We start from the raw sequence: 16,476 nt of genomic DNA, 5'->3' as shown, positions 1-16,476 counted from the left end.
CGTAACAAACACAGCTTGATTCTTACATTTATAACCCTATTTATTATTTCTGAAATTGGATTGAAACATTGCTATATGCCAGGCATGTGCAACTTGAGCAAATTGTGTAAGAAAACATTCTAAACTTGGTTATCGTTCTAGTCCTCTAATTCTTTTCAGTATATGGTTATTGATTTTGTCATGGTTTGTTAAATGTTGGTGATTTATTATGTCCTCCAAAATTAATTTAACATTAAGGATTCATATATGTATATGCACATATATAAATATGTATATATAAAAACACACATGCACACCTATACCATATGAGTAATTTGAAGCTGAGAATGAGTAATATGGGTATCCTTTATATCAGTGCTGGGATTTTGAAAATGTTTTGTTATCAAATCAAACTGTGTACTTTTGAGTTAGCCTTTGCATTATTGTGATAATTGTGGTGCCATTCCTTCACAACTAGATATATAACGCTACTCCATTTTTGTGCTGCTAAACGAGATGGTGATGGTTTATGTCTTCAGTCCATCCTGCACGACAAAGCTGTTTCATTCAAGACTTCTAGCTAAATAGATTGTTAAGCAAGGATCACTAGATGGTGATACTACTCATATGAATAACACACATTTTAAAAGCAGTGCTTTCATAATAAATGTTTTAAGTATTGTTGAGGGGTTTCAGGGTGGTTGGGATTTTTTGTTTGTTTTGTTTGTTTCTTTTTAAGTTGTAAAGCTATGAGCACTGGGAGTGCTATTCTGCTTTAATTTCCCTACAAAGACTTGACTTTGAGGGTGATAATTTGTCTGCTGTCCAAGTACCTGGTACTGTTGATAGAGAATATTTCTCACCAGTTCAGCCCCAGCAATGCTGATTTTGTCTTAGCCATGAGTATGTAGTTGCTGGATGGATTCCCTTTCTTCTATGCCAAATGGAGTTAAATTATATTTCTTCATGACAGCTAATGAGATCTTTCTGATGAATCAGGAATCTGTCACAAGCTTTTCTGTTCCTTTTTTCTGATTTTTTTTTTTTTATTTATTTTGTTGAAGTATGTTACTCTATTTCAAGTATTAATTATAAGCTACCCTTGCTTTAGAGTGTCAATGGAATAATTTATAGGATACATTGCAGTATTGCCTGTTCAATTTGAAGATTCTACTGAGGCTGTGTCAATATTAAATCATGTTTACATGTCCTTTATGAAGGACAAGTCTTTCTATGCCTTTCTACTGTGTAAATGCAGATTTAAAGAAAATTTGTTTCATGGTGCTTTGTAATTTGAAAAGTGTAAAGTCTGAGGTAGTAATGGTCAATTAAATGTTTTCATTGCTGATAAAGCTTCTTTTGCTCTTAAAAGTTTCTTTTGCCAAAACTAATTGCATTCATGTAATTACATGCTCAGTGTTTTTGTTCATGAATTTCTGAGGTGACGGTGGGGCTTGCCTAAGCATAAGTATACTGAAAAAGAGACATCAGACATCATGGATGCCAGAATTTAAAGTTTATTGCTATTTGGCTAATGGCTTTATAGAAGCTATAGTTCCTTCTTTTCCAGTATTACATAGTGTAACTTCCCTTTATTGAAATGGCAAATAACAATAACCTGCTATATGCTTTTTTAAGACCTAGGAGTCTGAATACAGAAAGAAGCACCTTTTGTATTTCATAATAAAAACTGTGATAGTCAGTGTGTTTTGGAAACAGTTAAGACTCACAAAAATGGAGTTGTAGCTATCAACAAAAGCAATACAGAAAGCTTTTAAGGATATAAACTAAAGCTGTTATAAATATGACAATAAGTAAGGCTTGATGCAACAAAAAGGAAATATAGGTAAACTTAAAAGGAAACATTGCAGAAAAGAAAGTACAACTGCACTAAAGAATTACCAGCAAATAAGCATAATTTTAGCTTCTAGCAGAGGTGTCTTTCTGTGACTAAAAAAAAATACAAGAGCAGCAATTTCCAATCTGGTAGTTTTAATGGAGCTCAATGAGAATGAAAACTAATCACACACTACCTGTGTTATGCTGTTGGAGAGACTTTTGTGCTGAAGAGTATACTTTAGATTTGTAGTTATAAAGCAGGTTAGTTAGTAAGCTAGAGGTTTTTAGCATTGCTTAACTACTGAACAAATCACAACCTCTGGCTCTTTACGTTTCAGTATAAAAAAGTTTTCTTTTTCATCTCAGTATCTTCAGATTTTTATCTTGTTTTTGCTTATTAACAGTGCAGACTGGGGCTTGTTCTAGCTTTGTAAAATCCATTGGCATGTTCTCACTGGCCTCAGAACGTGCACGACCTCACCACTATCGTAGTACTTCAAGCAGAGGTGCGCTGTGCACAAAAGTGGAAGGAGCACTGGAAGCAGCAATATCCCTAAATCCAAATGCTCTGTGGTGGCAGGACTTCACGGAGTCCAGGCATAGGGAGAATAGCAATGTTCCACAAGCACTTTCTGGCAGATGTTCGCATCAAAAGCTGGTAGTGTGACTCACTATTTCCTCCAACTTCCTCTCTCCAGCTGAGAAGGCATTTCAGGACACCAGATGTACAGTTGCCATTCTTGTAAACAGACAGTTTTCTAACTTTCTAGAGCAGTGTGCTTCTTATCAATCACAGACTTCTGCACATTCACAAAATATTTTCTCCTGAAAGTTTGTCAGATGAGCAAACCCCATGTACTACCGTAGACTCCTTAGAGAATTTACCTTCTTCAAGTTTCTCTATGGAAGGGGGCAGAATGGCTCAGGTTTGCTAAATGGACATAATTCTATATATTTTTCACACACAAAGTCTTTATATCTTATATCATACGCATTATCTGAATACAGGAAGGATATTTATCTATTTAGTAGATAAACTATTTAGTATTTGTGACTCAGTAGCAAACAGAACTTAAGTGTTGTGTGAGGATTTATTTGGACTCTGTCTGGTGTGAACACTAAATGGAAGTTAGGGAGAAAGACTAAAAAAAATAGCAGACTAAAACATATTGTGAGTGTAAGACATGAGATTGGACACATTCCCATAGCAGGAAGGAGGGAGAACTCAAAAACCAAACATAACACACAAAGGTTTTATGTTTTTATAGTAGATCTTTTACATGGAGATCTAATTTTAAAAAACAATTCTTGAGTTTCAGCCTAAAAACTGTTGTTGCAACAGTTGTTATTTGGATATTTTATTTTTTTTTAGAATTGGCATGAATTCTCCAAAGGATTTGAATTCAGGTCAGTGAAGGAAATAAGTGGAAGCTTTCCAGTTTCTGTCCTCCAGTGCTATTGGAGAAGATAAGATTCAGGTATGTGCTTAGTACAAATTCAACATTTGGCTTGAAACTCTTCATGGAGAGAAATTACATTATTTGAGTATTCCTCTTTCTTCTTATTTTTCTGTTCCCTCCTAGCAAAATGTTGATTCTAGGTGCTTCGTAAGACAATACTGTATGGAAAAACTATAGTTGCTGTAAAAATCACACACAGCAGGCATTCGAGAAAACTTCAGGAAGGTCTGAATTTTCACGTGCGGTTTCCTAAGGAGGCAATGGCCACTCAACACTAGAAATTCTCGATTAAAATTCATGGTCTTACTGAATTCATACAAGTACTGATGTAACTATCTGAAGACAAAGTTAGAAACAAAGTGCAAATGACTTAGACACTGTAGGAATAAATTACAGATGTCATTCTGTAAAACCTGCATTAGGTGGGATCATGCAAATCAGCTTCCAATGCCACAAGCAGTACACTTGACAGGCTCAGCTGTAGCAAGTAGAAAGCTCTATACTGAAATAATTCCAGACAGCCTGCTCTGGTTACCTCCTATTTTCCTTTGACTCTTCAATGCCGTCCTTTGTCTTGATGGTGGCAGAAAAACTGACAGTGGTGATATTGCTGTCTTGCCAAGACCTAGATTTTGTGGTGGTATCTTGTACGCACTTCTCATGACTTTTGTTCCTAGAGGCTTAGTACAGTGGCTTCTGATTGATGACAGGGCCTCACGGGTGCTGTAGTAACATAAGAAGTAATGATTATACTTCGGCCATATTGTGCTGTTTCTCTATCGTTATATTTTGTCCCTATCATGAATGAGTAACATAAATATGTCTCTGGATGACAGAGGGTCTCTTTGCTTTTATTTTTCGTTCAAATATTTTCAGGAGAAAAAAGGCTTAGATGTCTCTGTACTTGGTTCACTGCATTTCGTGGCTCTTCTGAAAAGGACACAGTTAATCAAATACCTTATTTATGTAGCCAAAGAGGTTAGTAGTTATTCTAGTTTTTGTAGTCCTGCACTATAACTCCTGTGCAAAAGCAGTACCCTGCGTATGATACAGAATGTATTCAAATACAGGGCAGTCTTGGACCTCTTGGAACATTAGCTCATCAAAGGAGGCATGGCTGGGTTCATGTCACATTTGATGAAGTAACAGCTGTCTAATTTTGGCCTTCTTTCGTATCAGCTCATTTGGAAAGATAATTTTGAGGGCAAGAGACAAGTAGTTTCTTTTAAAACTAAATCTGACTGGATAAAATGTAAACTATTAAGATAAACCCTACAGGGCAAAAAAGTGACATGATTACAGGGATTTATGTGTAAAACTCTTACCCTTATACTGAATACTCGCTTTTTCCTTTTATCCTGCCTCTATGTATGATAGAAAAGTAATGTTTCTAATGAACTTCAGAAAGTAAGTTTCAGGCTCTTTTCTGTCGTATTGCAAGAGATATGTTGGCTGAGAAGAGGCAAATTCAAATACCTTCCTATGCTGTTTGACTGAAGAAGTCACTTGACTAGGCACTAACATTAAAAAAAAAAAAAAAATGGAAAAGGGATGATAAAACATGAGCATATTTAAATAATGTTCAGGTCATATAAATTCACTTCTGCTCATTTGCTCCTTCTCTTTCCATCTTTTCTGTGTTTTAGTTTTTCACAGAATGGGTTGTCTATCTTTTGAATCAGGTCCATTTATATCCCAGCCCAGTGCTGTGATGTGTGAAGCACAGAGTCTTTTCTCTTCCATCTATTTTTCTTTACATTAAAATTCTTAGCATTGGCCTACTACAGAATAATAGTTCTCTTAAAATAACATGAGTTTTCAAGAAAGATTATTACCTTCCCAGGACTATGTAGGTAGCTGTCTTGCAGAGAAGAGATAAATCCCTAAAATTAAACTTTGAAGGAGGTAAGGTATAAGACAGTACCATAACATAGTATTTTGCAGCATTTTAAATTAGTGGCATGCTGTATGCTGACACCAAACATTTGTAACAGTGCTACCTTGCCTGCAGCGTGAGACAAATGATGCTCTTAGACTCCATTCATATATTTAACAGCATATATTAAATCTGGTCCCATCCAGTGACTGGGCAGTGGGATGAAAAAACAGATTGTTTCTTCTAATAAGACAGTGATTTTTAAACTATACAAAAAGATTACGCTATAGCCCATTTTGTGCAGAAATCTGATTATCAAAGAATAGTTTATAGGATCCTGGTCCTTCCAGAGACTTCATAAACCATCACGAAGCCTGCCTGGAAAGGTGGGACAAGTGTGAAGTTACCCACTTATCACAGGATAATTGACATTTTCAGTCCTTCAGAAATCCGATGTAGTTTAATCCAGGTTTTCCAAAAGAAGAGTAGTCCTCAGTGTTGAAATATGTAATTGGTAGGATATCAAACAGTTGCTGCTAGGCTCTGTTGAAATTGTCCTAACTGTGGGAAAAGCATGTGGATGCAGCAATCTTAAACCAGCACATTGGAGAGAGGATGTGGAGCTAGACCCGAGAAGTGGGAAGCACCATCAGGTTTCTTACTTTAGGTTCAGCTGTCAAAGCAGTGGGAATCAACAGCTTAATACACCTTTCATCCTCGTAATTCCTCTCCTCAGTCCTGTGTTCCCAGACTATTGCATTAAGTGTTTTACAGAACACTGTAATGGGAAAAGACCATGAGAGTGAGCAAGGTGGGTCAGTATTCTAACTTTGTAGGTCGAGAGACGAGAGTGTGAGAAGCTTTCACGGAGGGAATAGTGTTGCTGTCAGTGCTGCGGATCTGCAGGTGGGCTGATGACCCATGCCATTATACTTCAAGGAGAAGTTGCTCATTGTGAAACTGGATAAGAGACCCTATTTCATTTCTTGCACATGCAAAATACAGATAATATGGCATAGGAAGCTTGTTATCTTAAAATAAGAATGGATACTTTCATCTGCTTTCTGCAAATATCCAACCTTGTATTGTCTAAGACTACCAATGGTAAAGATACTAATAATTCTCCTTGCTGTAAACAAATTCAAGCTTTTGGAATTGATTTAATCACCTCAGTCTACTCTGAAGTCCACTGCAACTATTGACTAAAAAGTCAGGGAAATGCAGAAAGATGCAAGGAAACTTGAAACTAGTCTTTCACTTTGGCAACATCTGCTGTTATTAAATGTCAGCTGAACCAGGAAATCAATATAAATATTTAAAATGCAAGTCGTCTTTAATAGATAGAAATACTGTTTCCTGTAATACACACATAACTCAATCTATAACAATAAAGAACTGTGGACTTCTGGGAGCAGAATTAGCACTAAAAGATTCTCCAAGTTTTCTCTTGCATGCTAATTTGTATTATTAATTGCTGGTAGTCTGTTCCCACCTTTTATTAGGACGCAGTTCTTCCTTAGATGGATGTTCTATTGTAATTTTTTTTTCCTTGGAACACTGTGAAACTTGTAGGGGGCTTCCAAGAGGGCTTATATCTTGGAACTAACTCAGGATGCAACAAGAAAAACATCCTGAAACTTTAGTAGGGCATCAAAAGAGGAGCCTCCTGGAACTGAGGAAGGAACTTTGTTGAAAATTGCAAATACTCCCAAATGATGGTTAATGTTTCCAAAACTAGAGCCAACCCCCCCCCCCCCAACATTGTGCTTGTTGTGCTATAGTTAGATACGAGGTGGGAACTCACTTGGAACTTGTTCATAACATCAGTATTTTAACAATGTAAACTATATTTCATTGGACTTTATTTTTAAATTGTTGAGATAAGAATGTTTTACAAGTAATTATTGCTTATGATGAGATTTAGTAACTTGTGTAACAGCTTCTAGCCATTATAATAATAAGTGGGATGGTGCCAATTGGTAGAATTATAAAATAACAGATCCCATGGATCAGGATGTCACTAGGTGCTAGACAGAGCATCAGGGGACTGGTACAAGTTTATGAAGAATATAACTGTGACCCAAGAGAAAGAAGTTGTTAGTGCAAAAAGATGAAGAGAACTAGATACAAACAGACAACTAAATAAACAGTTGTGTTAAATTATTACACAGAATATACCCAGATTGACTACAATATTCCGGGCAGTAGACAAAGCAATTGTGGAATAAATTAATAATTCAATAGATAATTGTTAGTGACTATTCAATAATTCAATACTCAAATTAATTAAATAACTGATGAGCTTATCAATGTACCAGCATTTTATATCTAGGCCTTGCAGGTTGCACCTTCAGTTTGATACTGAAACTATTTTTTTAAAAAATTATTTGATTTTAAAAAATACTTCATTATATGTGTTTGTGGTATATATTTATCAGAAGCATGGGAAGAAAGTGGCAAGATTCAAACTCTCTCTTCTAAACAGGATGTTACAAGGTAATTCAAACTGAAAATAAGTTACCTTTAACAGAAAGCAAGTACAGATTTCTTATATTACAAAGTATTTTTGTAAAGTGCAAATTAAGCAAGTATTTATTTAGTGTTCTAGGGAGATGAAGAATAGAATAAGGCTCCAGATTTGCTAATAGTTAACCCCATGAGAATCCAGGCTCCTAACATGGGACCTTGTCGTCTTAAGAGGAAAGGTCAGGTCTTTCTCATTCTGGAATGGAGTAAGGAGAAAGACAGGAAAAACAGATGGCACTGTATTGCTAAGGAGCAAGAAGTGAGCAAGAAGTAATCGTGATGATATATTTGAGGGTGAGGTTCTGTCTTGGTAGATTTCTTTACAACTCTTTCCTGTAGTATCTGAGAATCTGCAAGAAATAAAAGATGGCAGTGATATCTCTTCTTTCCTTGCTGACAAGAGTTGTGGTAGGGGTGACATATGGTATGTTAACATTAAAACAGTGGCCAAGTTGGTTTCATTTTCAGTGTACTTTAGAAACCTTTTCAGTTCATAATGATGCCACTGTGACAGGCTTATTTCAACCTATGTTAACTGCAGAGCAGCTATTTTAACCTTTCCAACACACCTCCTCTATAGCCGTCCATTATTACATGAATTCTGTTATTTCCTCTAGTATGATGATAACACATGAGTTGTGGGAACTTATAATAAATATGTAACAAAATAAGTCATAAGTCAATACAGATCTGATATGTATCTAGATGTTACCAGCATTTGAGACATTTGGTTGTAGTTTTAGAAGCAGACCAGCAGATGGTGCTCAAAAATTAATCACAGCATAACTGAGTTGTGATGGATTTTCAGTTAATTTAATTTTCTTTTTTTTTCTTTATAGAATGATTATTACACATATTTCTTAAATGGAAATGTGAATAAGGATGGAAGAACAGAGTACCAAACACTTCTCAGAAATCAATCTCTGAATGTTTACTATTTTTCTTCTAGCGATAATTGGTTTTAATTTAATAATTTATCTTACAATATTACTTAATTTCAGTTGAAATGGAAACAGTTTTATCTTAAAACTCTAGCTTTCCTCCTAATCAGACTAAGATGGGTTGCCTTGTAGATTTAAGACTAAATATAATGATACCTGAAGGGGTGATGGAAGCTGCAGATGATAGTTATTAAATTTAAAAAATATATAGAAAAAGTCCCTGTCTGAACTGAAGTTAAGCTGCAAAGATATACCTGTAACCTTAAGAGCCTTAGGAATTTTATACACAATATATTAACCATAAAATCTGCAAAACAGAAAATTCAATGCTAATTTTATATTCACAAAGCAAGCATCGGCCTGTGTTAAAATGCAGTAAACTTAACATGCTCTGCCATCCTGTTAAGTCTCAGTTTACGAATGTGACAACCTGTTGACATGCCGTATTCTAGATGCTGCAAATGATATGCCCAGGTGCTTTGAAAGCTGGCAGCTTTACAGTCCCTGCTTTCTTGGATATTTCACTTGCAGACACCTTGATAAATATCCACTTCAGTTTATGCAACAGAATGTGAAAAGGAACCTAGTTTGGGAGCTTCGGTAAACCCCACCCGAGCTGTATAGTCTGTTTTTAATTAAATGTATTGGCAAGTTAATGAAGCTGGATTGTTTGAATAGTAAAAGCTTAACATTGGCAGTAATTGCCTTGAGGTAGCTGTACTGGAAAGGAGAGATTTGACAAGGGATCAACAATGTGACAAACAGTATACTGGTGGTGACATTTTGTGAAGGAAGATGAGTTAGGCTGGTCTTTGGCAGGACAGGGATGTATACAGTGCTAGCTTGCACATCAGTGGAGACAGGCTGGAGAACTCACAATAAATGTAAGAAGTGTATGGCAAGTAGCAAATTTTGGGTTAAGTAAATTCTAGGAAAATGCAAGTAGAGTATGCACTACAGGGAGTTTAGGAAGTAGAAATTGTATGTGTGCATGCACACACACACACAGAGAACAAAAACAAAATCACACATACATTCTTTGGAAAGGAGAAAATGCAATTTAGAAACAGGAAAAACTTGCAGAATAGATAATTGACACAGCATGCGAATAAATCAAGGTACTGGTCTTTGTCTCTTGCTGCTAATCCCATTGTTATAGATTTAGTCTTACAGATAAACTTTCCATTAGAGCTTCAACAGATGCATCAGGGGAAAAAGGTAAAGATTTATCTGCTTTCTGTTAGGTTACACGTAAAAGGAGAGGCATTAATATAGAACCTTCAAAAAAGTATTTTCAAATAATCACAGCTCTCATAGTGGCTCTGTATAATCCTCAGTGCTTGGCACACCTGCAGCATCCATGAGGATTGTATCTTTGTTAGGTTTTCTGCTGTAAACGACTGAGACTGCTGCATTTCCAGCAGAAAAAAAAATAAATTACTAAAATGTGAATTAGGATTAAATTCAAAACTGTGTAAGCATACATACAATGTGATTTTCATAAACCTTAAATATGACTTAAGATCTTTGATAGACTGAGTCAAACTACCCAGCAAGTCCAAAGCCATATGTATGGAGACTGACTGACTTTCAGGTATGCTGTAGGCATGAATAGAAAAAGAAAGGTATTTTTGTAATTGCAAGTATCACAATAATCCAGTTTGGAAGTTACTTATGCTGTGACATGTCTTTGAACTCTGCTCCTCAGTTGTTATTCTGCTGGCAGCTTAGGCTTCTGTATGCAGAACGCCTCTCTTTGCATTCTCAAATATAGGAATGAAGCCATTTGTTCATGTTTTTAGTGAACAGACAAGCATTGTAATGGTGTATATTGATTTTGTTGACTGTATGCATTACCTGATCTTCCATGGCAGAGTTAGGGACACATACAAGTCATTTATCTATGCGGCTAGAGTCTCTGAATGCAGCTATTGCTCTGTACTGCATATGAAGTTAGAACTGCAGCTCATCTGCAGCTTGAAATCAAGGCCATTCGTTACAGTGAATCTACACCAAAGCAAGATGTTTTGGACATGTTCCCATGGAAGTGGTCAGGACCTCCTTTAGAAATAACAAAGATGATGGTGACTATTAAAATTAAGTATGGCCATAGATTTTTCCTTGTCACATTGCCATCCTTTCTTGGTTTTGATTTTTAGTACTTCTGTTGCTTTGTTACTCTTGTTGCATATGACATTTACTGCACTGCACATGGTGTCCATCAGCCCTCTTATTCCAGTAAAGACTATGTTTAAAAGCCTTTTTTCCCTGCTTTAAATTCATAATAGTCTTCAAACAGTTTTATTCACATTTGCCTCTGGCTAGGGGATGAGATCATTCTTCTCTTAAACTGAGTGCATATATTTATATTTTTGTTGATCTCATCCACAATAGACTTGGCTAATCGGAAAACCAGCATGGATATGCTGAGATGGAGGTCATGGGGCTGAATGTCACGGAGTTCAGGCATGCGGTAGTTGCTGACTGCTGTTTTTCTGTGGAGAATAGGAGATTGCTATGAGAGGCTCTGAAACCTCTGGCAACATGTAGCAGACAAAGACAAACAGTAGGTTCAGAGCAGGCCTGTATAAGCCTGATGGTTTAGCATCTGTTTTGATAATAGCTTCAGCAGGAAGCTGTTTTCACCTGATGCTTGTGGGCTACCTAACATATGGTGTCCCCCACACCAAATTGGCCCTTCCGGAAAATGCAGTTTGATTACCTCAAAACCTGGCTCTTGGAAGAGGTTACTGAGGCTTTAGAGAGAGGGGACCGGTCTCTAGATCAGAGGCCAAATGGGACAGAACTGAGTATGTCCTCAATACGTATCAGTTGGCCCCTGACGTCCCCGGGAAAAAATAGAGTACTGCTCTGGCTCTAGGCATGATTTGTGTGTGCATGCACATGTGTGTGTGAGTGTTTTTTCAGCTCAAAATATTTAAAATGATGTGAAGAATGTGCAGCAGCTTGTGGGACTGGTAAGCACTCATAGATAGCGTTATACAGAGGGTAGGGGAAAGGATGCTAGCTGATACAGTCAAACCATGCCAGGAGTGTTGAAACAATTAAGCAGCGTTGATGAATAACGACAGAGGGTTCAATCTTTCTCCATGTTCCCATATAATTCAGGAGTATAGATGTAGGCTGCCTTTATGACTGGTGAAAAGTCTGTGATAGATTATCAACTGTCTACCAGTGATATCAGGAGATACCACTGTACCATTTACAATTTTCAGACAATGTCAGTACAGGCTAATAAGTAGTAATACAGACTTGTTTATTTAGTACCTACTTTAATAAATAGGCAAACCGAAATCAATCCCAGAATTATCGTGGTTTCTTGTTCTACCTGCAGAGGGCATTCATACTATTCAGTACGTCATTTCTCTCCAGTAGACAGTGAATTCAAGGGATTCTTTATGGTTATCTCAGTTAAGGGTGCATGAATCAAGAGCTTTGTGATACTTGGTTTACTGAGCATACCTGCCTTCTCTAAAAACTCTGAGAATCTATAGCTGGGGATATATGAAACAGCTGAAAAATGTGGTTGTGAGAAGAGTTGTAAGAGATGATCAAAAATTTTCATAAGCAAAACTACCATTTTGCTTGCTGAACTACTTTGCCATTTCAGTTAATGAACTTTTAAAAATTATTGTTATTACCGATTTCTAAGCCTTTGCATTTTGATAATTTTTTACACTTAGTTTGTGCACAGTGCTAAACTCTTAAACTCCTTTTCAATAAAGCTACCTCCCAGAGCTTGCATTGAACTTGCAAAGAGCAGCAAAACTTGCAAATATAAAAATTTTGGAAAAGACATAATGAAATCAAGCTAAAGTCTAGAAAGATGGTATTTTATTTTCTTGGAACCAAGAAGCATATGAGGAAAGAGATCATTATATAAGGGCTATTAATCAAAAGATTTTTCAAAGCATTTGTTCTGATTTAAAATTTATTATGAAACTGATTATTGTTGTTTTCTTGAAGAGGGAGCATGCCCCTTTGGGAGGCTCAGTAAGTATCTTCATAAAGGATCTCCCCATCCTGGAAGTGGTGAGGGTAAGGAATGTAGACTAGCTGGAAGAACAGGCCTGATAAATGGTAACCCTGGCCCATTGTATCAGACAATGGCAAATGCTGAACAAACACTGGCAGTGCAGTATTAGTCTGCACAAGAGACGAGCTGAAGCACAGAACACTTGAGATCCTATTCATGAGATAGTTGTTGATCCTTAGGTGCCTCTGGAAGAGAAGATGACTGTTTGAAAGTTAGCAGTCTGTAACAGTTGAGAATAGAGCTTTAAGAAACAGAGAGAGAAGAAGAGGAGTTACTGCCTCTTTTTGAGACTAGTCATTCTACTTTTGGGCATTCATTCTTATCACAAGCCGTAAGACAATATTCTGAGAAAGTCTGTATTCATTATGTCAAAGTGACTGTGAAGTCACTATCGCTGAGAATCCAGGGCACTGAGATGAGGATAAGGTGCTTGTCAGGAAGGTCATCCTTGGCAGCAGACGCACCTGTATTGGCAGAACACAGTATCGCTAGAACTGCAGTTTCCTTTCATGTAATAATCCAGCGCGTATTCATGAAACTGAGAGTGACTGAATGCTATATGCCAACTTCTGAGTGCCTGACAGCTCTCCCCTTGGATGCATATATTTCTCTAGTCTCTTTATACTGTCACAAGCTGCTTGACACACAGCTTTCTCCTCTGAACTCTCATCAGCTCTCTGACAAAGCTTATTGATTATTCCTTAGTGGAACTTACATAATAAATATTTGAGTGCAATCACTGCAGATGGTGTGCTAAGACTTGCTGCTCTCAATCATATTTTTAATACAGAGGCCTTTCTGCTTATTCACAATTCCAGTAAAATAGTTTATGAGCCTTAACAATTTGAAAAGTCACTAGGGTTACGGTGATTGCCAGGTGGAAGAAATTCAGGAAAGCTTTTCTTGCTGGCTGACAGAGATCTCTTTCTGTAGAATCCCCCCATCCTTACAATGGCCTCTATAATATTTTAGTAAATTATGTTTATGATGCCTAGTACATATATTTAGGTATGGAATTACACAAATCACTCTTGGGCCTGTTGGGTCAGATGTTGCTAAAGAGATTAAATTGCAACAGTTACTTGACTTTCGTATGCTTCTGGGTAGCAAAAGGGAGGACGGGAGGAGTTGTTGGAACTTGCAGTTTGTTCTAAATTTGGCAGGGGATTCTACCCATTTTATTATTCCTCTTTTCTGTTTCATCTAATGCAGATTAAACACAAGTACTATTCAGGCAGGATTGGCTGGTGAAGTAGATCTTGAAGCAGATAAGGAGCCAGATTTCTAGCAGAAATGGGAAAAGGCATTACCACCCCATTCCTTTACCACCAGTTCCATGGTGGCAATCATAAAAAGTTTAATAGATTAGATTATAATTCCACTATTTCAAATGGGTCCCATTTTTTGTCATGCCTACCATGTAAATTTAAGGCCTGACTTAAGAGGTGTTGAGCTTTTACAAATCAGTAAAATTGCTGTGTTTTTCCTTTGGACAAGGTGAAACTGTTAATAATCTCTAGACAGTATATTTGGTTTTGATGAGACTACTCACATAAAAATGATAAATTGTTTGCAAAAGTTAAAACATATACTACAATCAGGTCCTGAGGTTTTCCTCTAATTTCCAGCATGACTTTTTTCATAGCCTGCTTTTACCAACTACTAATTTTCTCCTCCAATAAATTAAATCCTTTCTGTTAATCTGTAACTGAAGTAGACTGTTTGCAAATGAAATGCTACAGTTCTAATCAGATTGCTGTCTGCTACGGTATTTTGCAACGTGTGGTACTTGCTGATATCTGGTGCAACCTGGAGAGATCTCTGGAAAGGCAGGTTTGCTGGATAAACACAAGCAGTAAGCTGTGTTCCATGGAAGGATTTAAGAAATATTATTTCACTTTCTTCTTCCCAGCATCAGATTAAAGTTGTCATGATTTAAGCACATTACAGATTCCTGGTGTTCTCTGTCATATCATACTGAACTGTGCTGTACTCTTGGTTTTTACCTGGATGATATTTGACTTGCACAGTCATCAGATAAAGCTTCCAGATTTTAGTCTTTTTTAAAGGAACTGCATACAACTGAGATTCTTCTTTGTAAGAGGTAGCTACACATAATTGCTACTGCTTTTAAGAGAAGATTCTCTTCACAGTGGCTGTAATAATGAATTCTGAGTGCTGCCCTCACTATCTCCCCCATTTTCTATTTTGCTGAAGATTGCAAAGTGCTTCTTATCATAGGCCCCAGATTTCTAGGATTCTTTCACAGAAGTAACTTTCAGAATATATTTTGTGTTTTAATTTGGAGTTAAGAAAGAGACTCAGATAAAACTAGAAAAATGGAACATGTGTAAGGATAAAATTTCAATATATAACAAAATTGTTGCTCTGAAATCTTCCCCCTAGCTTTTTTTTCTTGTTCAGCACTGTGGTTCAAATCGTTCTCTGAACTTAGAGAAAACTGTGGAATGTGTTCAAAAATGAGTGGTGTAAATCTTTATGAACTAGAGTTTACTTTTTGTCAGTAAACTTTTACTCTGTAACAGATATAATTTTTATCATAAGAAGGATTAAAAATCTGTTATTTTGAAAAACATATTGAAAAACATGGGCAAAAATAATTTAATTTATATTCAGTAATTCCAACCAAAAATTGCAATAGTCTAGATAATTAGAAATTTAGTTGCCTCTGCTATTTCATTTTGAAAGACCTAAATTCAGATTCACATTCAGTATGTTTCAGGTTTACATAGGAATGACAGCTGCTTGATGAAGCTGCATCACTTTGTTTCTGTTCTTTTCATACATTAAGACAGTAACAAATCCGATTTCCTCACTCAGACAGTTGACCAAAGTCATTGGAGCGCAAACCTTGAAGAGTACCAACATTAAACTCTCCCACTCTTGACTAAGGATGAAATCATGGCAAAATTCGTGCTGTACCTCTCTTTATGCGCTCTGCATTTTTTTTTTGCAGTGGCATGTGAAGTGGAAAAAAAAAAAGGACTTGAAAAGGTAAAAAAAAAAAGAGGAATAGTTTATTTGCTAGAAATGATGACAAATAGTTATACAGTCTAGCCTAATAGTCACTCTGATATAGAGAAGAGATTAAAGCTTTAGTATGTAGGGTTAACCATCTGTCCTGTCCAGAACATTATTTTTACTTGTGCCATGAATCTACTCCTGTACCTTTGTGTTATTTAACCATGTAGTCTGGCCTTGCTGGACATGTTAACCTCTTGGTTCTCTTCCTCTCATCTCAGTCTTCATCTTTTATGCTGAAAATTGTCAAGTTTCCTTTTAACTTCAATAATCACAGTCTATGTTTTAAAACAATTTCCTTCTGCCATCACAGGATAGATATCTCCTGAGCCACAGTGCAGCTCTATCTCCCTGTTCTTTTGCATTCACTTTAAATGCTTTAAAAATTTTCTGCCCCTGGGCCAAGGATTTTCTAAGGTGCATCTTGAATTACTTAAAACAGGTTATGCAGCAGAGTTCTGTCTGAAAAATCAAGAGACGAGGGTTAGTTCACTTGAAAAATGGTTGTGTGACTCAACCTAAATTGATAACGTGTTGACCAGTCTCTACAGCTGCTTATTTCTCAAATGCAGTTTCATAAGTAGTAAAATAAAAAAGAGTACAAACCGTTTACGGTGACTCTTTATTTTCCCTTTTTTTTCTCCTGCTTCTGCATCCGGGCAGCTCAACCCTGTTTCAATCTTTTCTCTTTAACTGTTTGGCCTAAATAGACTCTGATGCATTTAATTAGCATAGACATGTTTATCTTTGTGAATC

Source organism: Numenius arquata, chromosome 3 (genome assembly GCF_964106895.1).
Source record: "Numenius arquata chromosome 3, bNumArq3.hap1.1, whole genome shotgun sequence".
NCBI classification, from domain to species: Eukaryota; Metazoa; Chordata; class Aves; order Charadriiformes; family Scolopacidae; genus Numenius; species Numenius arquata.
Note: the sequence above shows the minus strand (reverse complement) of the source record.